Genomic DNA, 22,970 nt, shown 5'->3' on the forward strand with positions numbered 1-22,970 from the left:
GCAAGCCATGCAGCCAAAAAAAAAATCAAGCCCCGCCTTTTATTTTTTAACATCTTTACTGGAGTATAATGGCTTTACAATGGTGTGTTGGTTTCTGCTGTGTAACAAAGGGAATCAGCTGTACGTATACATATCAAGCCCCATCTTGAGAGTGCCGATCTGAGTTTTCTTTCTGGCTTTGCTCTTTGGCTCCGTGTCACCTTGGATAACTCACCAGAGGGGGAAGGTCACTTCTCAGAAGGTGAAGTTTGTGAAGGACTGACCGGACTCTTGTTAGAAGAAAAGCCCGTGGGTGGATTTCTCTAGGCAACACCTGACCTGACTGAGGCCCAGGAGGCAAGCGTTGGGATGGGAAGGGAAAGGGGTTGACCTGGTTCTCCCCAAATCTCCCGCCACTCAGTCTGTTCCCCCTTGAGTTCACGACTCTGAGTTCCCGGGGTGTGCCCGGCAGTGACCGAGCCAACACAGCCCTGCCCTCGCGGGACTTACATCAGGAGGACACATCCTGAACTGTCACAAGAGCCACCAAAAGGGAAGCTGAGGCCACTCGGGAGCCTGTGACAAAGAGATGTAACCTGTCCCGGGCGTCAGAGGAGGCTTCCCTAAGGAGTGACATCTGGATGTGGAGACCCAAAAGAGGGGTGGGCGTTAGTTAGGTGGATTCTGGATTCTGGCCACACCCAGCTACCCTACCAGGCTCCGGGAGATGAGGGACGAGGTGTGGGTGGAGGCCCGTGGAGCACTTTTTATCATTAAAGTGAAGGTGACAGGATCAAAGCCACTTAAAGAACCAGAAAGTGTTGCCCTAATGCCTGCACTGGCCCTGGCCCTGGGAGCTGGCCTTCAGGGAGCCCGGCCAGTGCTGGGGTTACCTGGGGACAGCAGCGGGGCTTGCGAAGATTTTTACTCAACTTACTAAATGTCCAGATGCGCGTTAGGCAGAGTTGTTACTTCCTGCCCCCGGGCCTTTGCTCATGCCTGCCTGTCTGCCCCCTCCCGCCCTCCCAGAACACACGCTACATACCTCCTACCTTCAGAGTCCTGTTTATCTGAGGCTTGGGCTCTGGAGTCAGAGGACCTAGTTGAACCCTAGCGCCACCACTTGCCAGCTGTCTGACCCTGGGGAGGTTACTTCACCTCCTCATGTGTCAATAGGGATAATAATAGTGCTACCTTGCATGATGAAATGACGTCTGTGAAGTGCTTAGGATAACGCCTAGGGAAATATCATCGGGTGTTAATATATAAGACCCTTCCTCTTTCAGGAAGTGTTCTGTAACGAACACAGCTCTCACAACCCTGGGATCCTTACAGGATCCACGCTGCACTGAGGTTCTTTTTGTTTCTCCTTAACATTTACCTGGTCAATGCCCTTCGGCCAGACACTCGCAGAAGCAGCCCTGGAGCTAAACAAGCAGGGTTGTAGTGAGTGAGAGTCCAGACCAGGAGCGGTGGAGTGTCCCAGGAAGAGGGGCTTAGAAAGAGCTTATTGAGGATTGGGGGAACATCTAAGGAAATGGGGCTTTGCCCTAGATGGGAGGCTGCCAGGAAGCAGACAGGCAGGTCTACGATTAGCTCTTATCTGCAGGAGGGAGAGACAAGCCTGTGGATAGGCTGCAATTTGTAAAGCAGCAGCAGCCCTCGTGTGGCTGAGGGATGGGTGTTTGGTGTTCTGTGGGTGGCACACTGACCTTATTTTTGTCTGTGCTTAGACAAAATTATGAGGTGGCCTTGCTGTGTCTCATTTGGTCATAGTCTCCTTGTAACCTTGCCCAAGGTTGGCATTCCGTGAGTTTATGAGCAATGGGAGAATAACATGGCAGTGCAGTTGCCAGGCGAACTGCAGGGGCTGTTCTCTTTTTCTCTCTCAGCCTATTAATGAACTATTTATTTGGACTAGTTTTCTTCTCCCAGGGAAATTGTAAGTGAATATATTCATTCATTCAACAAAGCACTAGCTGAGTATCTATCTGGCCTAGGTACCAGGCACTGTGTCAGGTAGGATACAGTGGTGAAAACCCTGCCTTCCTTCAAGGAACTCAGAGTCAGGCATAAGGGAGATTTAAAGACTGTCTGTGTCACTCCATTTTGCTAGTTGAAATGCCTTCTTCAACTTGCCCACCAAGAAATTCTCCATCCTGTCTGGAACTCCCAAACATCCAAGCCCTGCACCCACGAGGCGGGGCTAGAAACTCAGCGTGAAGTTTAGACCTGCCACCCCTCCCCGTACCTTGCACCCCTCGGACTGTGTCTGCCCAATAAAGATACCCAGACCGGGTGTCCTGCGTGTTCCCCGCTGCACCCCTGTGCGGTCCACACTCAGGACGTGTAAGGGAACTCGACATCCTCACATCCCAACGCTGGACTGACTCCTCTCATAGTTTTCTCAGAAGGATATTTTAATCCAACAAACAACTTAATGTTTTCTGAATGGCTTTGCTATGTAGGGCGATTCTGTCTGGGTGGAGGACCGACACCACGATGCTGGGGGTTCCTAATTAGACTGGCATCTGGGCAGTGAGATGCTGTTGAGGGTGGAGCAGCAGGGCACTAGAGGGCAGCATCTCACCCCAGAGCCCAAGCCGCAAAGTCAGGAACTGAGCTCCTGTGACGAAACCTCAGAGAACAGGGTGGAAGGCCCCTCCAGAAGGTACCTGGTCTCCTCTGCCACGAGGTGGCGCCATCCCTGGTCAAGTCCATCTGGGTCTGTATTCATCCCTTTTGTACTAACTGCTGGGAAAAGCAGGCCCCTTTCCAACAGTAACCTCTTCAAATGTTTTAGAATCTGGCCTGTCGGAAAGCGCCTCTCAGATAACCTCTTTACGTACTATCATTGAATCCTTGAATCCTATTTTCTTTCCTTTTCTCATGTGAAATTTTATGTCATCCAGCAGATAATTTGGGGATACTTTCTGAGTCCGTAAATACAAAGATACCCTTCAAACCTCCCCTCTTCAGGCATCAAATAAAGTAAACTCACAATCTCGAATCCTGTAACTTCTCTCTTGCCTACTCTCTACCTCCTCATCTCCCCACGAGGCTGCCTCCGGGGATGCCCTGTGTCGTCATTAAGTTATGGAGCCCCAGGGTTTCACCACCCTCCTTGGCACAGATAAGAGACTCACCTTCTTACAATTGTAAAGTCACCACCTCGGAACACTGCATATCTGTGCTCTTTACCAAATGTGTGTCCAGAAGTTGGGCCATAAACTTAGCTTAAAATTGGAATCTATGACATATCAACACACATTTCTGAAATACTTTCTCAAAGTCCGAGGAATTGAACTTGGTACACTGCAGATTTTTTAAAGGTAAAATTTCATACCGTTCCTGTGAAACTGAGGTGGGGTCAGGTAGTCATTTGTCACTGCTGCGAGGACAGGAAAAGCTGACTCCCGGGTCATGTGTCAGTCTCAGAGCTGGCAGAGGTCCCAGCCACAGGCTTTGTGATCATGGGGCCAGCGGTCCGTCTTTTACTGTAACTTCGTTGTAATGTGGCTATAGCTGCCTGCTCTGGGCTCTGATATCCTCCATTTAAAAACTATATGTATTACAAGGTCAACATTTAAAAACTATGTGTGTCCTGGGTTTAGCATTTTCTGTTTGCAAAGCAATGTGATGTAATGAAAAACATAAGTTTCAGAGTCAGACCACTGCGTGTTACAGACGCAGCTTAGCCACTTTCTAGCCACGTGGGCTGGGAGAAGTCGCCCAGCTTCTCTGAGCTGCTGTCCCTTGTCTTTTAACGCTGCTGTGAGAATCACCCGAGACTGGGCTATGAAAGCGCTTGGTACAGTGTCTGATGAACACTGGCTGCTCCACACTTAGATACAGTTTTATCCCTGGCTGAGCTCTTCCCAGAGGAGGGCATCTGTCAGGCCAGGGTGAAGGCCCAGAGGCCTGGGAAAAGTGACAGTGGAGAGCTAGTGTCAGATCTCAGCACAGGCCTTCGTCTCTCAAGGAGCGTTAAGAGCACAAGATGCAGGAGAGGAAAACCAGGCACGGACAGGCCAAGCGGCACGAATAAGAATCCATCTGTGACCGAGATTCCATCCCCCGGCTTCCAGACAGCCTGGTGGGCTGGGGGTGGAGCAGGTTGTTGATAAGAGTTCCTTCCAGCCTGAGGACTCTCTGTTGAGAGGTCTTCGCACATTTTCATCATCAACAGTGACAATAGCACCTAATGCCGTGGCTCTTCCTGGATTACCGTGGCCTGCGTTAAGAGCCTGCCATCAGCGACTGCCAGGTCCTCAGGGCCAGTTGTAATTTTGCTTCTCGTTTCTTCCGGCAGAATCTAGCTCATTGTCTTAATATGAGCATGTATATTCGTTGGCTTCACAGTGACCTGCGTTAACTTGCATCTCATCTTGGCTCTTCCCCAACCTTGGCAAGTCACTTCCTCCCCCTGGGCCTCAGCTCCACCTCTGTAACATGAGGGGGTGGTCTAAGGCCCATTCTAGCTCTTGTCTTCTGTGATCCACAGCTCTCAGTCTCTCAGAGCCGCCAAAAATAAAAACAAGGTCACTCCTGCAAAGCAATTTATGTTCCCAGTTCTCCCAGTTTAGCATCAGACTTGGACCATAAAAAGGAGGGTAGACAGAACACTAAATAATAAGCAAAGTATACTAAAGGATGAAGTAGCAGAGACTGAGGGTATTTCAGTGGAGCCAGAGGTTTTTTTTTTTTTTTTTTTTTAAATATTGGCTATATTACCAGTGCTGTACAATATGTCCTTGTAGCTCTTTTATTTTATTTTTATTTATTTTTGCTGAACCGGGTCTTAGTCGCGGCACGTGGGATCTTCGTTGCGGCATGCAGAATCTAGTTCCCTGACCAGGGATCAAACCCAGGCCCCCTGCACTGGGAGTGCAAAATCTTACCCACTGGACCACCAGGGAAGTCCCTAGCCAGAGGTGTTTGAGAGAAAGTGGACGCTCTTGCCAGGTGACCTTTGAGAGTCTGGTCCATTGTAATAAGAGGAATGATACCAACTGGGGGTGTTCCCTGCTGCCATGCAGGTTAGATGACATCCACAGGCAGGGAGCATCCTCATAGGGAATCTAGATTTCGAGGAATTACCCCAAATGTCTGGGGCTGTGAAGCATAAGGTAACTGGCACAACTCTGGGTGCTAAGTCCCCACCTAGAGCAGAGGGAGTGCAATGGCTTCGCAGGAGCTGGCTGGCTGACTTCATGCCTTCGTCTTCTATGTGAGAAAGCAAATTGCAGGGGAATGACATGGGGGGTCATTCTGAATAAATTCTAATGCGTATGCAAAGTTAGATCACTCAAAACTAAATGCTCTTAATTGTAATGACAATTTACACAGCACAACTGTCTGGAATCTTTGCGGCTGAAACCTGCTAATCTAGGGAAAAGACTCAGGACTGAAAAACAGGCATTTGCCTTGTTTAGCATGTAGCCAGCTCCACAGGTGCATTGTCCATTCACTTGTCAGTAGCGCAGGGTGCACTTTGGAGCCCAGGAAAGATGAAAGTCTGTTTACCGTTCGGACTAATAGGACAGTGAAGAAGCTTCAAAAGTGTATGGCAATATGGGGCAATGGTTGTTACAATAGCATTTGGCGAACTTGAATAAAGTATTTTGGATGGAAATAATGAAACCAAATTCACCCACTCATTAGCCTTTAATTCACTCTCATTTCCTAGAGAAAAAAAAAGGAACTAGGGAGTTTTGGTAATGTGAAGTTTCAGCTATTAAAACTACCAAATGAATTCTCGAAAGTAGAAACTGTTCATTGTTGCTTTAGTCGTGAAACATCACAACAGCGTCCTACCGTAGAGCACAAAGAACTCTATTCAATATCCTATGATAAGCCATAATGGAAAAGAATATATAAAGAAAGAATGCATATGTATATATCACTGAATCACTTGGCTGTGCAGTAGTAATTAACACAACATTGTAAGTCAACTGTACTTCAATAAAAACATTTCTTAAAGAAACCACAGAACATTGATGACCATCCACTGTGTGCCTGGGGATAGCCTTTCCCGTACCAGGCCCAGTGCTGGAACTGACTTCAGAGATGACAATGGATGGTCCTTGCCTTCCAGGAGCTCTTGGCCTCACAAAGAGACACACAGGTCAACAAATAAATGATAATTCCTTGTGATAAGTGTTGATCAGAGAGATGAATTCACATGTCCTGGGAAATACAAAGGGGTCAGACGCACCTGGAGAGCAGGGTAGGTTTAACCTAAGGGTAAGACCACTTTCTACCTCGATCTTGAAGGAAAATACAGGTGACAGAGTGAAAAAAGATAGTCCAATCCAGGCAGAAATGAGCGTGTGTGAACATGCGGGGCTGGAGGGGGGCTGTGTGTCCGAGGAATAGTGAGCAGGCGTGGCAGCCACGTGTGCTTGTTTGGGAAGCAGAGAGTGGAGCAGCTGAGTCAGCGGAGGTACGGCCAGAGGGATGGCTTGGGCCACGTTGGGAGGGGCTTTGTGTTCTAAACAAAGAAGTTTGGATTTTGTGTGGGGAACTGACCGAAGGTTTTAGGAAGTTCAGGCACGGTCGGCAAGACTGGATAAGTAGAGATGTCGTTAGTGGAGATTAAGAATACGGAACACAGAGCATCGCTGGAGAGCGTGGTGGACATTCCCGTTTTATTTACCTGGTGCTGTTCCCATCTCCTGGGAACAGCAGACACACCTGGGCGCACCTGTTCTCTCCTGACCCAGCTTGAATAAGTGAGCCTTAACAAGAGCTACCTTTTTAATTTAAAAATAATAAAAACATTTTAATACAAAAGGCATCTCCTTGGCTATAATGATTGTTCTCAGGGTGGATACCAGATACAAGCTAGTTCAACCATATTGTCTTATTTTCTCCACTGTCCAGAGTGTTTGACCAACCTATGGGCATATGACCTAATCTGACACCTTCCGTGATAATTCTGAATTTTGACTTGTCACTAAGGGTAAGGGCCTTTTTTTTTTTTTTTTTCCTGATGCTGAATCTGTCAAGTTCCAAACCTAGAGATGCTAATGGTTATGTCTCTAATATTGGGAGAAAGCTCATCTTCAGTAGGAGAAAAAAAAAAAAAAAAAAAAACCTAACACATGGAGAGAAGTAGACGTGAGAGACGGAAGGAAGAAAGTTCCGGTGGCCTTCCAGCCTCTGGTGCCAGGCATCCCTGAAACTAGTTTCATCCCTGCCTGTCCTCCGGTTTGATTAACACGAGCCAATAAATTGCCCTCTTTGCCGTAGGTAGTTACTATTGGGTTTCTGACACTTGCAAACGAGAGTCCCGACTGATGCAGCCGGGAAGATAATGAAGTCTGACCTTGATCCATTGCAGTTTAAAAGACTCTTCTCTGGGTGCTAATGGAGCTCGAGGGGAAGATCAGGACCAGGGATAGAGGTTTGGAGGTCATGTTTGGATTAGTCGCTGTCTGAGCCACGGAAGCAAACGAGCTCCCCCAAGGCGAGCGTAGGAAGTGACTGGCGGTGGGAAGTGACAGGCGGTGGGGAGGCATCGTGAAGAATGCCAGCGTGCAAGGGCACAGGAGGACCAGCTGCCTCGCTCTCAGGCCTTTTCTGATTTCACCCAGCTCTTCTGTTCTCATGGTCCTCCGCAGGGAGAAGGCAAACTCCAAATCCACGAGGGGCCGCCAGCGCGCTCGCTCTCTCACTTTTAACTGTTCTAGGGCCACATCTTTTGAAATCTGCCTCCTACAGCTTTCAGGCATCAGAGCAATTCTAATTCTTCTTCCCCCAAACGCTCTTCCTTATATTTGAAATCTGTGATCTCATAGCTTCGGTCTTCTTCTTCAGGGTTAAGTCTCTCACGTCTTTCAGCCGATACTCATCTGACAGTGATTGGATTTTCCTGAACCCTTCGGGTCTTTTTCATGGATGGTGGTTCTGGTGGTTCTGTAGATAGTTGCATTGTTGGTGTGCTCGTGAGAGGAGGTGAGCTCGGGGTCTTTCTGCTCCGGGTCTTAGCTGCTCTCTGAACTCTTCTAGATGCTTGTCCATGTGGCTTGGGAAGGGTGGCGTCTGGAGCAGATACTGTTTCCGATTTAATGTGCCCAGCACGGAGCACAGTGGATCTAATGTCTCCCTGACCTGAGCACCATGCTGGTTGAACGGTTGGGAAATACTGCCCTTGTGAGCAACCAAAAGGTCCCAAGGCTTTCTTTTCTTCTAGAAATTGCTGGAAAGCCAGCTGAATAGAATCCATAGTGGTGATCGTGTTCGAGCCTAAATAAAGGCCTTTACATTCTTCTCTGTGACATTATTTTTCATATAAAAAGATGATCATCGTAACATTATCTTTTAAGACCAAATACAAGCACACCTCATTTTACCGCACTTCGCAGATGTGTTTTTACAAATTGAAGGTTTGCGGCCACCCTGTGTCGAGCAAGTCTGTCGGCGCATTTTTCCAACCGCATTTAGCTCACTTCGTGTCTCTGTGTCACATTTTGGTAATTCTCACAATATTTTAGACTTTTTCATTGCTATTATATTTGTTATGGTGATCTTTGATGTTACTGTTGCAAAAAGGCTACAACTCACTGAAGGCTTACATAATGGTTAGCCTTTTTTAGCAATATGGTATTTTTTAATTAAAGTATATATATGGGTTTGTCTAGACATAATGCTATCGCACAGTTAATAGACTACTGTGTTGGATAAATATAACTATCACATGCACTGAGAAGACAGAAAGTTCACGTGACTCACTTTATTGAGATGTTCACTTTATTGCTATGGTCTGGAACCAGGCCCACAGTTTCTCTAGGTCTGCCTGTAATTAGAAACAACATACCTGGTCAAAATAGGAGAATGAAAAATATATTTCAGTACATACATAAGATGGAATATTGTGTGTCTGTGAAATGGTCTTTCTGAAGGAAGGATTTAGGAGGTAGTAAATGGATTTAAAAAAAAAAAAACTGCTAGTACCACCTCAAATTATTTAGGATCAAATTAAAACATAACATTGATTTCTCTCTTTATTCCTCATTTTGCCACTTGCCTCTCCCTAAGGAGGTGGCCATCTGGGTGGGGAGCAGACTTCCCTTGCCCCCTAAAACTGCAGTTGTAGAATGAACTTCTGTGGGTTTTAATAGCGATGACGTGGTCCCAGGGTGCATCCTAGTCTATTTATTGTCTTTGGGAGAAAATCACTAGCCACCTTGCCCCTGCCTACATCCAACAGCTTGTCCTTGGCCAAAGGCAATTGCACTGTCTTCCATGTCACTAAATTTGGCAGAAACTTGTTTGCGTGAAAATGAAGGAATGTGTCTGTGTCCTGTTACCTCTGTCGGTCCATGATGGGCAATTGTGTCTGGAGCTCTGGAGGAACTTCTTAACTGTCTCCAACCCCCTAAAGGGTTGTGATGCAGAAGATGGTGCCCAGATGCCCTCCATCCTCTCTGAGGACAGACCAGAGGGGCCAGATTGAAACTACAGAACAAGATGTTTCCGGAGACATCAAAAAGAATTGTCTATCGTGGTTTGGTTTTATTTTATTTTATTTTTAAATTAACTTTTATTGGAGTATAGTTGATTTACAATGTTGTATTAGTTTCTGCTGTACATCTGTCCACTCTTTTTTAGATTCTGTTCCCATATAGGTCATTACAGAGTGTTCAGTAGAGTTCCCTGTGCTATACAGTAGGTCCTTATTCCTGTCATGGTTTTAAAACGCAGAATTGGTGACAAGGGCAGCAGTGGAATTCCTTGCCTTGAGGATGTTTAAGGACAGGAGAGACAGGCAGCTGGACTGGGCAACCTCCTAGGGAAGGTGACGTAGCGAGGTCGCCCCTTCATGAACGACCCTCCAGGCAGACACGCGCTTGTCCTTAGAGCTGCTCTCGGGGCTGATCACGAGGTGGGCTCGCGCCTCATCTCCCCCGCTGCCCCAGCCTCTAACAATGTTTGGGGCAAGGAGACTATCTGACGTGGCCCCTTGTACATAGGAGAGACTCAGGAAAGGTTTTGGAGGGAATGAATCAGTGCAGATGAAAAGTGTCTTGGGAATTCCCTAGTTCCTCACCTCTTCCTCCTTTCAGCCCAGTCCCCAGCTCAGGTGAGCTCCCAAATCTCTTCCAGCTCAGAAATTGTACTAGTCCGGGTTTGCTTGGGTTGTCACGACACGCTTTCACCTTTCTTGGCAAACACAGACCTCACAAGTCACACCTAAATGTGAATTTCCTAACAGTTAATAGCTGCAGAATAATATACATTATTCCAGTGAATCCTCACAATGCTGTGGACTGGCATCATGATCCCAACTTTACTGATAAGCAAAAAAGCTCAGAGAGACTGACACGTCCCAGGTTCAGTAACTAACAAGGATGTAAGCTCACATCTGTCTGACTCCAAAGCCCGGCACTTAAACACAAGGCCAAGTGAGTTCTCTCACCCAGGAATATACAAAATTATCTAAGTATATGGATACCTATACCTATATCTATACCTGTATCTATACATATACCTATATCTATATATCTATCAAGGAGGAAAAGCCCAAGAGACCTTAGTCCTTTGCTTAGTCTCCTGTGATGGGATAGCAAGTCCTGTTCACCAGGGTGAGGGAGACATAAGTTGCATCATATGAGGGACTAAATCCCCGCCTGCCTTGGAGACCAGTCCTGGTATCCGGCCGCCTGAGTCTAGCTGGCCCCAGCCTGCTCTGCTCAGCCTATAAGGGGAGGCAGGTCCCCAGCTGTCTACCGGCATGGGGTCACCAGGTACCTTAGGGATGCTTGGCGCCCTGACACTTGAGTGTGTGTTACTGCCTGGCCAGCGTGGGCCTCAGCATTGCGTCCACCCGCAGGGCCAGTTTCCATCACCTGCAATCTGGCAGCTGAACCCTGGGAAGCAGGATCTCTGTCAACAGCCCAATTTTATGGTTTATGTTTCTCTCCTTCAGTTGATTTGTTCTCATTTTGGGTCACTAATCCCCTGCGGGGAACTGATGATCAGACTCAGGTCACAGAGGACCAAGGCTGTTACGGATTTAACTGCCACATCAGAAATAGCTAATGCTGAAATCCGGTGCGTGTTACCTGCGGGCCTTGTGCATTGAGTTCTCCTGGCGAATCTCTTACTTTTTGACCAAATATGTTGGTCTTCTGAGACTCCTTTTTAAGAAAGTTATAAATTCCCTCCTTGTCATTATGGTGCAACTCACAGGAGAGTGTGACTTCATTTGCACACACTTTTCTTGGATTGAATGAATCAGCCTGAAGCAATTGTCTCTTGAAGGTTTGTTAGCCCATCACTGGAGAAGACGGTCTAATTAGCATTTTAGGGCAGGGACTGGCCCGTTCTAAGGTGAGGGCTGAAGGGGAAACACGCGTTTATTTTCAGTGGCACTGGCCTTGGTTTCCAAAAACTTTCATCCTCTGTGCTGAAGCGAAGACAGGGCAGGGAGAGCTGGGACTTGGGGCCCCTACTTTGAAAGGGTAATGAGCTCTGGGAGTACACCCACTAGACTGTGTAATTCTCCGTGGGTGAGGCCTATTGCCATACGCTTGTATCCAGGGCAGCGCAGTGCGGTGATTAGCAGTGTAGACTCTGAAGCCAGGCACCCTGGGTTCAAGTCCTGCTAGGAGCACTCGCAGGCTGTGTGGCCCCTCTGTGCTTCAGCTGCCCTGCCAGTAAAGCATCACCTGTCTCCCGGGGCTGCTGTGACAGCTCGATGGGTCAGTACCCCTCAGTGTTAGAACACAGCCTGGACTGTAGCAAGTACTTTACATCTAACACGGTGCCCAGTGCCTCCTGGGCTCACACATGTCTGTGAATGAATAGAGCAGCCTTCCATGGCTCACTTGTCCTAATTCCCAAGGATAAGGGGTATCCTTACCCCTGGATCAGAAAGGTAGGGACACATCTCTAGAAAGAAAAAACTGACTAGTGGGAATGACTGACCGGGAGGAGAGTGAAATCTCTTTGTGGTTCTCGTAACAATCCTGACTCTCCTGGGTCTGGGAGTCCGGGGTGTAGTCCTGCGTATTTACCAGGAGCTGGAGGTGGGGGAGGGAAGGGGCTCGTGAGTTCTTCAAACCAGAGAAAGGACGATCCTCTGCTCTGAACGTGCGCGGGTCCACGCTGGCTACAGCCGCCGCCGTCCGCCAGAGGGCGCCCTGGGGTTGACGTCCCATAGACAGTAACCGCGCCTACCCCTCCAGAGGGCCTCAGCTGAGTTTCTCAAGGACTGTCCTTGGTCTTTCTTGAATTTTTACCGCCTGGAGCCTTGACACTATCAGCTCCCCCTCTCCCCTTCTTCATCCTCTTTCCTGTGACCCCGAGCCTCTGGTTAAGGACTATGCCCTTCTGCGCTTCACAGTATTTAGAGATCACGGTGAACGCGATTCTGTGATCCCTCGGAGTAGATTGCCTGGTGGTCTTCTAAGCATTATCGCTGTGGCAGATCGTCTCACTGTCAGCCTGTCTTTAACATGTGTGTTTGCATGCACGTGCGCATGTGCACATATACCCACTTGTATGTAATTTATAAGTGAGTATACGTACATGCACTTGAAAAATATGATGTTTGTACTCCTATTCCCTTAAGATGCCTTGCTTCTCCTACTGCTTGAGGCTTCTGGCTTTCTGTGTTCCTTCTACCTTCCCAAGATTGCAATCTCCAGAACACTTACCTTGCTACCGGACCAAACTTGGGTCCCCTTGCTCACGGGCAGTAAAGCCGTTCTACTGACCCTGGGTTGTAGGGAAGGAAAGGACAGGGTTTATTGCAGGTGCCAAGCAAGGAGTCCAGGACAGCTAGTACTCCAAACACCCGAACTCCCCCGTGGGTTTCAGGAAAGGAGTTTTAAAGGCCAGGTGAGGGAGAGGAGTCCCAGAGTATGTGATCAACTTGTGCACAGTTCTCCAACTGGCTGCTGGTGAGGTGCCAGGGCAGTGTCCCAGGGGTTCCCATGATCAGTCCTCAGCCTCCGGGAGTCCTGGGGTCTATGTGCTCACGGTCATCAAGTAGTTAACTTCTCCCATTTGGTGGGGGGTTTCACATCTGTAAAACAACTCAGGAAATGTGCATCAGATACTATTATCTGGGTCCTTCAGAGAGGAGCTACAGCAGAGGATACAGGGAGGGGTCTGACCCCGAAGGCCCCATAGGTTCCTGCTCGGTTACAACCTTGCACCAAATGTGAGGTGTAGTTCAATGCCTGGAAGCGAAAGGAAAGAAAAGGAAAAAATTGTCCCATCTCATATTCTGCTAGCGTGAGAATGCTTTATATTTTTCAGGAAACATTAACTTTACCAGGAGATGAACTTGTAATTCCTACCAAGTGAGCTAGTTGACCATACCTTACACACACCGCAGGTACACAGACCATACCTTACACGCACCACAGGTACACAGACCATACCTCACACACACCGCATCTACTGGGTAGTATACTGTCTCCACATGTGTTCTCCCCGAATTCTCCATCCTCCAGATGCCAGGGTCCTCAGGGAAAGAGATGGCACTTTTCAGCTTTTCTCCCCAGCCTCCCTACCAGAGCCTGAAAGACAGTCATTAGTTACATGAGGTTAGGGTAGTCATTTCCTTGATTGGTTGTCTGTGAGGGTTTGCGGGGGGGGGGACTGTGCGTGTTGTTTGCAAGGAGCAGACGTTTCTGCCGGCTCAAGAGGAAAAAGGGGGTTCATTGCAGGATGACATGAGAGCTGGAACTGGAAACAGTACCAGGATTCCAGCAGTTTTAAGACACCTGTCCTCCTTCTCTCTGCCTCAGTGTCTCTCTCATGACACATTTTCTCATCTCTGCGTATCTGCTCTTCTTCCCTTTTGTCCTTGCCGGTCCATCTCCCCCATCCTCTCCAGCCTCAATCCTGATGGGCTTAACCTGCTCCTACTGTTTTAGTGGGCAGCACGCTTCTTGCAGACTGCCTCATGGATCAGGGCCCAGACTGCGACTGAGCTTCCCGGGGTCCGATGCACAATCATCTCATCAGTGGCCACTCCCGCCAAAAAGACTGCCTGGCTGCGCAGCTTTGAAGGCTGCAAGGGCAGTGCAGCTAAACGGAACAATGAACACAGCAGGAACATTGCAACTCACAGCAGAGCATCCCTGGAAAAGGGCACTGCTACCCTGTAACAAACAAGCAAAAGAGTGACAACTCCTGTGATCTTTTGGGCCAAGTTTGTTTCAAGCCCTTCACACATAGTCACTCATCTGACCATTTATGACGTAGTGTTAGGGTTGCCAGATTTAGCAAGTACAAAAACAGGATGGACACCCCTGCAATATTTGGAACATACTTATGTTGCAAGAAGGGGGACCGTTTCCAGGGCCCGAGAGTGGGCTCTTGTCTAACACTCAGAGATAAGTTGTCTGAGGAGACACACGTGCTGACAAAGCTAGAGACTTTATTGGGAAGGACCCCCCGCCCCCTGGGCGGAGAGCAGGAGGGTAGGAGAACCCGGGAGAGCTGCTCTGCCACGTGGTTTGCAGTCTCGGGTTTTACGGTGATGGGGTGAGTTTCCAGGTTGTCTCTGGCCAATCATTCTGACTCAGGGTCCTTCCTGGTGGCCCACACATCGCTCAGCCAGGATGGATTCCAGCGAGAAGGATTCTGGGAGGTTGGTAGGACATATGGACTGGAGGCTCCTCTCTCCTTTTGACCTTTCCTGAATTCTTCCGGTTGGTGGTAGCTTGTTAGTTCTGTGTTCCTTACCAGGACCTCCTGTCGTAAGATAACTCATGCAAACCTGGCCAGGGCAGGGGGTTTTAGTCAGTGGTTCCCCTAACACTTATACTAAGGAATTATTTGTTGTTTATCTGAAATTCCTATTTAACTGGGCACATTATACTTTATATGGTAAAAGCCTATTTATCCCCATTTTACAAATGAGGACACTGAGGCACAAGGAGACTATTTGCCCAAAGATACACAGCTAGGAGGTGGCAAAGCCAGTTTGGCTTCATTTCCTGTGCTCTTAGCCACGGTGCTAAGTTGCCACTTTAAACCTGTGTTGATGGCAAAGACATGCAAACACACACACACTTTCTAATAAAAGGAGTCTTTTGTGCAAAATAAAAGAGTCCTTTCTTCAAAAATAAAAACCAAACACCGCAGTGTACTTAGCGTACTCAGAGTCCAGGCAAGAGACAGAAATCACAGCGGAAGTTTGAACGGGGAAATTTAATAAAGAGACTTTTGACTGTAGAAGGGGTTGGCAACTGTGAAAGGGGTCCAAGAGAACTCTAAGGGGTAGAGAGCCAGTAACTGCAGGAAGCAGCCACTTGGCTGGAGACTGAGGGGAAAGTGAACAGGGAAGAAGCTTAGAAACTCAGAGTAAAGGGCCCACATGCACGCTGGCCTCAGACCCCAGAGGAGAGTTACCTGTGTCACGGGAACACGCCGCTTGCAGCATGGTGATGGGTGATGGCGACCAGGATGGAGACGCCCACTGCTCACCGCCAAGGGCAGCCTGCCGCCCCTGTGAGTAGCCACTGGGATGCCCGCTCGCTTGCAGCTGCTCTGAGAAACAGACAATGGGAAGGGGAAGAAAAAGGCCCTTCTTTCCCAGCCCTGCATTGTCCCACCCACACGCCTATTGTCCAAACCTCACGTCCAGCCAGCTGGCAACAAGAAACCTAGCCTGTACGGTCCAGCTCCAGTGTTACAAAGCAGGAGAAAGATGGGGGGTTTGGAGCTGAAAGACATTAAATTAATAACTGGCACAGATGGAAGGTAGATTTTTCATCCCGAGGATGGAAAGAAGCCCCAAACATCGTCATGCAAAAGGGAGATAGATTGACTCAGAGAGGCATTTGCACCTAAAAAACCGAAGGTTTGCGTGAAGACATCTCTTGGAGTAGAGCTATAAAATGCAGTCTGCTGGCTGCCAAGGTATGGGGTAAGCAAGACAGGGTGTTATAAAGACTGCTGTGGAAAAATATGCAGAATGCTGAGGGCTTTTCAACTGAGCAAATGCCCAATGCCGCGTTACGATAGCTGTCTTTCAATGATTGAGTAAAAACGTCAGTGATTAAAAGACAGATCACTCTTTTGAGAGCCTCTTTAGTTATTACTTTCAAAAATGGTGATAAGCTTGTACTGTGCAAAATAGCATTTACCCCCTGAAATCTTGACATTTCTGGAGAGTGTAAGACTGACGTTTGTAGGGTCTGGGGCACAGACTTGGTGAGCTGCAAAGACCCCACTCACTGCCTGAGGGTGTGAGTCTGAGGATGATGAATGAAGACAGCTCTTTGCACGTGAAGGAGGGGAAGTCAGGCATCTGTCCGGTCTGCTGCCCCTGCTTGCGATGGTGGCCTATTTGTGCAGTCAGCAGTTACTGCTCTCTGCACAGCCCCGACTTTCCTGCCTCCATAGCAGCTTCTCTAATTGCAAAGTGTCCTCCTTGATTTGCTCTCCAGACCATCATGTCCGTGCCGCGAAGTGCTGACTCTCAGCCTTGCCGGGCAAATTGAACACATCACTCTTTGAAATGCCGGCGGTGCCAGGGTCAGCCCAAGACGCCCTCTTCTGTATTGAAGCGTGCTTCCTTCTCCTGCCCACCCCAGCACTGGTGTCTCTTAGTATTTATGGGACGTCTGCCCCCAGCTCTACCAGGTCCGCATGAATGGAGTCAAGCCCCAGGCCATCCTGTAGGCATGGAAATGCGGCCACCTAAAGCCCATGCTTTAAAGGCACCCTCCTTAAACTTGAGACCAGGGTGACATCCTACTCTTTCTTCAAATATCTAAGTGTGTTTTAGGGATTTTATACTTCTAATACTTACTTGAGAAGCAATATAGCACAGCGCTTAAAACCATGAGCTAGACCTCCTGGGTTCAAATCTCACCTCTTACGTTAACCAGATTCATGAATTGGGGAGAGATTTTTCATTCCTCTGTGTCTAGTTTCCACATCTATAAGATGAGCATAACAATAATAGTGTCTATTTCAGAGGGCTATAATGAGAATTAATGTACATAAACGGGACTTAGACTAGAAGCCACTGCTTTGGGAACTTCCCTCCTGCCCTAAAGAATTAGAAGACAGGGGCTTCCCTGGTGGCACAGTGGCTGAGAATCCGTCTGCCAATGCAGAGGACACGGGTTCAAGCCCTGGTCCGGGAGGATCCCACATGCCGCGGAGCAACTAAGCCCATGCGTCACAACTACTGAGCCTGCGTTCTAGAGCCCGCGAGCCACAACTACTGAGCCCGTGCGCCACAACTACTGAGCCCCCGCGCCACAGTTACTGAAGCCCACATGCCTAGAGCCTGTGCTCGGCAACAGGAGAAGCCACCGCAATAAGAAGCCCGGGCACCACAACAGAAGAGTGGCCCCCACTCGCCGCCCACTAGAGAGAGCTCGCGCGCAGCAACGAAGACCCAATGCAGCCAAAAATAAATAGATAAATAAATTTATTAAAAAAAAAAAGAATTAGAAGACATTGAACAACAGGGAGTGTAGGACTAGGATCTCTGAAAGAAGAGAAACAAATTAGGGGAGCCCTGTGGTGCCCCAGCTGACTGTCTGGAGGCAGTTTACAGGCTGCAATGCAGGGCAAGGGGATACAAAGGAAGTCCTGCAGTCTCATTAAATGGATCAGAGCTCAGAGGTTGGGGAGGCCGAGGCAGCTAGAATTCGTGGTGCAGAGAAGCCCCAGACAGCTGCAGAGGGGTCCCCTCCAGTCTATGGCTGATGACCTGCATTTGTGTGAAGCAAAACTCGACAAGCCTGAAGAAATAATCATCAGAAAGAAGTAGGTTGAGCAATTACCAGAGCTCATACAAGGCTGAGGATAATTCCCGTTCCACTGACCTGAATGGAGAAAAATTACAATACGCAGGACATCGGGCAGAGTTCTTAGAAGGGTCATCCTTCATAGTAGAGCTTTGCTCTGGACCCACTTTAGCAAGCTTAAAAGCAAGCCTCTAAAAGAATAAACATACCTGCATATAAACTTAATCATATTCCAGGACAAAACCCAACATCCTTTAAAGGAGTACAACAAAATCCAGCACTCAGCATCATAAAATTCACAATGTTTGTCATACAATAAGAAATTACCAGGGATCCAAAGAGGCAGGAAAATATGACCCACAGCCAGGAGAAAAAATAAATTGATAGAAATAGATCAAAAAAGGAGAGCGATGATGGAATTAGCAGATAAGGACCTTGAACAATTATATATATGCTAAAAGAGGTAAAGAGAAACGTTAACATATTGAAGAAGAAAATGGAATATATAAAAAAAATCCAGATAGAACTTCTAGAGGTGCAAAATATAATGTCTGAAATGAAAAGTATACTATCAAGCAGTATGAACTAATTGATATTGATAGAACATTCCACCCAGCAAAAGCACAATACACATTTTCTTGAAGTCCACATGAAACTTTCATCAAAATAGACCATATACTGGTCCATAAAATTAGTCTCAATAAATTTAAAGTATTTGAAATTATGTTCTTTGGCCACAACAAAAATAATAACATAAATATATCAGGAAAATCCCCATATAGTTGCAAATTAACACTCTTCTAAATAACACATGGTCAAAAAAGAAATTAAAAAGAGAATTAGAAAATACTTTGAACTGAATGAAAATGAAAACATGCTAAAATTTGTGAGATGCAGCTAAAACAGTGCTTAGGGAAAGATTTATCACGTTGAATGATCACATTAGAGAATTTAAAAGGTCTTATATTAATAATCGTATCTTCTATCTTCAAAACTACAAAAAGAAGAGCAAGTTAAGCCTGAAGTAAGCAGAAGGAAGGAAATAATAAAAATAAAAGGATAAACTAATGATACAAAAAAGAAGTAGAGAAAATCAATGAAACCAAGACCAGGTTCATTTGAAGAAATCAATAAAACTGATAAACCTCTAGCCAACCTGATCAGTAAAAGGAGAGAAACACAAATTACCAGTATCAGCAATGAAAAAAGGATGTCACTACAGATTCTACAGACGTTAAAAGAATAACCAGGGAATATTATGAACATCTTTATGCCAATATATTCAACAACTTCAATGAAATGAAAAATTCCTTGAAAAACTCAAACTAACAAAGCCCATTCAAGAAGAAAGCGATGGACCGGAAATTCACATATCTATTTAATATTTTAAATCTGTAACTTAAAACTTGTCCACACACTCCAGACCCAAATGGTTTCCCTGGTGAATTCTGTCAAATATTTAAGGAAGAAATAATACCAATCCTACAAAAATGCTATTATAAAGCAAAAGAGAAAAGGTGTTCCCTAACTCGTTTTATGAGTTCAGCATCATTCTCATACCCAAACCAGACAACGTTATTACAGGTGTCCTCTGTTTTTTGAAAGTTCGCTTTGTGCCACTTGACTTTTATGAAAGACCTATATTAGTACCTGTTTCTGCTAACCGAAAGAAATCCGAAGAGGATTTTTGCTGTTATGGAAAAAGGCAAACAGCTTTCAACACTTGTTTTGTAGTGAGCCATTAGAGAGGCAGTGTGCACCCCAGAGCAGCAGCAAGAGTGGCCCGGCCAAGCTCCTTCCCCAGGAGCAACACTCAGCATCTCCCCATCTCAGCCTCAAGCCTCCACCGCTTTGAACTGTGTCTGTGAGCATCCGTGCTTTATCTCGATTTATTTTGTGCATCCATTAGCAAGATGTGTCCTAAGGTCATTGCTTCTTTGCTTTATGCCATTTCGGCTTAAAGAAGGTTTCATAGAATGCTCTACTTTCGGAGAGTGGAGAAAACCGGTACTAGAAAGCTACAGACCAGTACTCCTCAAGAACATAAATGCAAAAAACCCTTAACAAAATATTAGCAAATTAAATCCAGCAACATATAAAGAGAATAAACACCCTGGCAAAGTGGAGTTTGTCCCAGGAATGAAATATTCATTTAATCTTTAAAAATCAAGCAATGTATCAATAATTCATCACATCAGTAGACAGAAAGAAAAACCACATGATCGACTCAATAGATGCAGGAAAAGGATTTGAGAACATTCAGAACTCATTCATGATAGAAAACACACAGCAAACTGGAAATAGACTGAAACGTCCTCAGACTAATGAACGGAATCTAGGAGAAGCCAACAGCTAACATCATATTTACCGGCGAACAATTATAGGCTCCCTCCCTAAAATTAGAAAGAAGACAAGGATGTTTGCTTTCCTCACTTCTACTCAACGTTATACCAAAGCTCTTTGGAAATGAAGTCAAGTAGAAAAAGAATAAAAGGAAGGGAAAGGAGGAAGTGAATTGGAAAGGAAGAGATAAAACAATATTTACAGTTGACATACTCTTAATATGTACAAAAAAGTAAATCTACGAAAAGTGAACAGAACTACAAAAATGAACCTACAAAAAAGTGAATAGAGCTAACTAGAGTTTAGCAAGATTGCACATACAAGGACAATACACAACATATCAATTGTGTTGCTATATACTAGCAACTAATAATTGGAAATTGGGATAAAGATAATACTGTTTACAATAGTGTCAAAAAACATGAAATACTTAAAAGTTTACCAAGATGTATGCAAGAGCTTTACACTAAAAACTATATGCTTTGGGGCTTCCCTGGTGGCCCAGTGGTTGAGTCCGCCTGCCGATGCAGGGGACACGGGTTCGTGGCCCGGTCCGGGGATATCCCGCATGCCACGGAGTGGCTGGGCCCATGAGCCGTGGCCACTGGGTCTGCACGTCTGGAGCCTGTGCTCCGCGGCGGGAGAGGCCACAGCAGCGAGAGGCCCGCGTACCGCAAAAAAACAAAACAAAACAAAACAAAACTATATGCTTATGAATGAAAAGACTGAATATTGTTAAGATGTCAGTTGTCCTCAAGTTATTCTATAAATTAGACACATTATCGAGCTGATTCTTAAATTTATATGGAAACTCAAAGACCTTAGAGTAGTCAAGACAATTTTGAAAAAGGAGAAGATTTGCACCAGCTTGCATTACCCAATTTCCAGATATATTAGAAGCTACAGTAATCAAGACAGTATCATATTGGAATAAAGACAGACAAGAAAGTCCAGAAATAGACCCACACATATATAATCGATTGATTTTTGTTAAAGCCACCAATTCTATGGGAGAAAAGGTAAACTTTTTAACAAATAGCAGTGGAACAATTAGATAGCTATGTGGGAAAAAATACACATTGACTCATGTCACACCATACATTAAAAAATAACTCACAATATTATAAATCTAAACATAGAGCTAACATTTTTTAAACTTTAGAAGAAACTATAGGAGAAAAATTTTGTTGCATTGGGTAGCATAGGTAGGACACAAAAAGTAACAAATCAAAAGTACTGATGAATTAAACTTCATCAAAATTTAAAAGTTTGCTCTTGAAAGACAATTTCAAGAAAATAAAAAGGCAAGTCACAGACTAGGTAAAAATATTTGCAAAACATGTATCTGATAAAGGACTTTTATCCAAAACAAGAACCCTCACAATTAAGTTGTAAGAAGAAAAATGATTCATTATTTTTTAAGTGTAAAAGATTTAAACAGACACTTCACCAGAGAAAATATATGATTGGCAAATAAGCTCATGAATAGATGCTCAACACTATTTAGTCATTGGAGAAATGCAAATTAAAGCCACATTGAGATACCATTACACATCCACTGGAATGGCCAAAATTAAAGAGACTAGCAATATGAAGTGGTGACAAGGTCCTTGAGCTATGGGACCTTTCATACATTGCTGATGGGAAAGCAAAACTGATACAGCCACTTCGGAAAAACAGTTTGGTAGCTTCTTATAAAGTTACTAAATGCCTCAGCAATCCCACTTTTACGTAATTATCCAACAGAAACATACATCTGTACAAAGATTTACTTGTACACGGATTTTCCTAGCAGCTTTATTAATAATAGCCCCAAACTAGATACATCCAAAGTGTCCATCAGTTAGTTAAGGGATAAACAAATTGTGATACATTCATTCATTAGAAGACTACTGATCACATGCAACAATGTGGATAAATTCAGAAACAGCATGGTAAGTAAAAGCAGACACTCAAGTCTACACAGTGTGTAAGTGCATTTATATGAAGTTCTAGAAAGGGCACAATTATAGTGATAAAAAGCAGAACAGTAGTGCCTGGGGTCATGGTGTGAGAAAGGTTTGGTGGTAAAAGGGGCACAAGGGAGCTTTTGGAGGTAATGGAAATGTTCTGTCTTGTCGTGATGGTTACAGGGTATATACATTTGCCAAAGCGCATCCAATTGCACTCAAAATGGAGAATGGATAAATAATGGCATATTATTCAATAATAAATAGTTATAAACTACTGATGTATAACAATGTGGATAAATCTCACAGACATTATACTGGGGAAAAACGCCAGGCACACAAGAATACATATTGTATTATTCTGTTAATCTGAAGTTCTAGAATAGACAAAAAAATATAAAATAAAAATTAAAAAAATATATATATATATATATATTATCTACAGTGAAGAAAAAGAGAGATGTGTTTGGATCTGAAGCAGGGCCCAGGAATATTGACTGGGAAGAGGTAACTTTTTGGGGTGGTAGTGATGTCTGCATTTTGATTGAAGTGTAGGTTACACAGGTGTGTACATGTGTTGAAAAAAACTCATTGAACTGTATACTTAAGCTCTATGAACTTCATTGCGTACAAATTATTCCTCAATAAAATTTTCTTAACACTTAAAAAATGTTTTCATACACATTATTTTGTTTGTTCTCCACAACAGATTGACAGAGGAATGCCGCGAAAATTCTCCCCATTTCACATTTCAGAAATCCAATGTTCAGATAAAAAATTCTATGAGTTTCCTGAGATCACATAACTGCGATAAGATTCAGTCTTTTACTCCTATTCCATTCTTCTTTCTATTACTTGTGGTATTTAGTGGTTTTAGCCGAACCATGAAACAGGGTGTAAGTTGGGTCTTTTATAAATACGTGAATGGGGTATAGTGTTCCAGAGCCAAACCAGCCCTGCGTAT

This window comes from Stenella coeruleoalba, assembly GCF_951394435.1.
Source record: "Stenella coeruleoalba genome assembly, chromosome: 11".
NCBI lineage: Eukaryota > Metazoa > Chordata > Mammalia > Artiodactyla > Delphinidae > Stenella > Stenella coeruleoalba.